The sequence below is a fragment of the Amphimedon queenslandica genome, unplaced genomic scaffold (assembly GCF_000090795.2).
Source record: "Amphimedon queenslandica unplaced genomic scaffold, v1.1 AMPQUscaffold_13378, whole genome shotgun sequence".
In the NCBI taxonomy this organism is placed as follows: Eukaryota; Metazoa; Porifera; class Demospongiae; order Haplosclerida; family Niphatidae; genus Amphimedon; species Amphimedon queenslandica.
In genome coordinates, this window is record NW_003546386.1 from 58,884 (window position 1) to 61,055 (window position 2,172).

At 34.3% G+C, this 2,172-nt stretch overlaps 1 long non-coding RNA gene across 4 annotated transcripts in view; it reads right to left on the minus strand.

Moving 5' to 3' along the window:
• LOC109582538 (uncharacterized) overlaps nt 1–2,172 on the minus strand; it is a 7,476-nt gene that overhangs the window by 543 nt on the left and 4,761 nt on the right. For 2 of the 4 annotated variants that reach the window (XR_002185135.1, XR_002185133.1), the window contains one exon: nt 816–1,124. The exons of the other annotated variants lie outside the window; for them this stretch is intronic. This is a non-coding gene — a long non-coding RNA (uncharacterized LOC109582538). Of the gene's footprint in view, nt 1–815; nt 1,125–2,172 lie in introns of those variants that run through there. 4 annotated transcript variants of the gene reach the window in all.

The window sequence follows — 2,172 nt, forward strand, 5'->3', positions numbered from 1 at the left end:
ATATTGATGAATGCGATTCAGAAGGTATTAAAAATGATAATACATGCAGTATTAATCAAAAGTTCTGCACTGATTTTACAGTTATTTAACCATTTTTATTCTCTGTTATATTTTAGGGTTGAAGGAATTTGCACTCAGCATTACAGGCAAGATCACAGTCCTGCCAAACTCAATCAAGATAAAGTTTGAAGCAGATTGCATGGGGAGAATAACTACTCATAGCTGTTCAGGAGAAATAACTTTTCCACAGCAGTTTGAAGGAGACTATGAAATGTTTTGTTCAGCTTTGAAATTAGTTCTAACTTGTGACTTTAACATGGTATAACTTCCTAACATTGTTCTTCTGACTTTAATATGGTGTGTTGACTCATTTATTCTTGTTTTCTTATAGTTGTAGATTTATTCATTTTTTTGTTTACATTAGACTGTCTCATAATTATCATTAAACATTAAAGTAGATTTAGCTAAGCTTGAGATGAAGCATATGTCTGCTTGTATGGGTATAGCCTGGCAATATTTATGATTTAGGATCGGTGTGAAACTTGGTTCTCAAAGAGGATTGAAATGGTACATTGCTCTGCAGCACTTTGATCTTAATGTGAATGCATGTCATAGTTTTTGCCCTTGCTAAAGCTGTATAGGTAAGGGTATCTATACTACAATCATCATGTCAGTGTGTGTGTGTGTGTGTTTGAGCAAAAATTTGATTCTGGATGATTTTTTGGAAGTAAATGCAGTAGACTAGATCTAATACCAGGCTACCAGTTCAGAATGCAGATCAATTAACAAAAACATCCCCTTGAATTTGTCAACAATTACAGTAATACAAAATGCAAATCAGAATTTTCTATAATTTATAAACTGCTGAAAATAATTATTATTCAAAAATGAACAAGATTAGATCATTATAACTAGTTTTTGCATTGAAAAGCTCTAGTCCCTCCATGGACCACATTACCAGTCACCAGACAAGCTGAAGGTGACCAAAGAGTGTCAACATCTCTCGAGAGCTGTTACTGTTCACACCAAACCTACTGAAGGCTTGTAGTCTCCATCAAATGTCATGTAATTAGCAATAAGGAATTATACACATTGAATGCACTAGATAGTAGAGTAGAAACTTCCTGTTTTAAGAGAAAAGAGGAGCATACAAAATTTGCATAAATAAGTTCCAATGTGATATGTTTATACTGTGATAATGGCTACAGCAGCAGCTTCAATGCCAAGGATGGAGGCAATAGTGTGTATATTGTTAGTATATGCTTTCCTAACATTGAGCAAATAAGAATGCTTCCATAGTTTTAATGGTTTCAAAAAGATCACTAAACTCAAAAATGATAGACTACTCAGCTTACAAAAATCAGTCATTAAATAATATTAACACAAAGAACATAAGGCTCAATTGTAACTAACAATGAACAAAGATAAGGCTTGCTCTAGATTAACGTCATAGCTGCATGGTAATCATGAGGCTAACTTCAAGAGCAAGTTACAAAGCCTAAATCTAATTAATAACACAACTTCATTAACAAGTACACTAAATTAACACATGTCTACATAAACATACATGTACAAACTATTAAGTAATTACTGTAACACATCTAATACATAGTTCCTGGTAGTAATAAATATTGATTCAGAAGTAAAAATTAACAAGTACTCTACATTATACCTGCATATACTAAGTACAGAACTGAAACGAGACACCAAAGGTGCATGGCCTCGCCCCTATAGTTGATTGGGAAGTGTTAGGCTTAGCTAGCCAAGCTGACCTGCAAGTGCACCTGTACATTTAGATCAAAAGTGACACTCTGGGCAAGTGTGAAAAGCATGATGGGACTCTGGGAGTCCCTCCAAAAATTTTTGATGTGTTTATAAATTCCAACTAACACTTGGGATTTTATCAACTATTTATACACTCTTATTTTAAAAATAGCATCATGGGTTGCAAAACCACAGCTTTTGATGTGGTCTCTATCAAAGATACGTATCCTAAAAACAAACCAGACTGCATGCCTGCAGAAGTAGCAGCGTACTCCAGCTACTCCCAAATTGGAGGTGTGGCATGACATCATCAACTATTAATTATTTGATGGAAGTAAGCCCTGCAACAAGAACTGAGGAAATTTCAGATCTTTCTCTTCTTATAAGTGCTATATGACATTATAATGG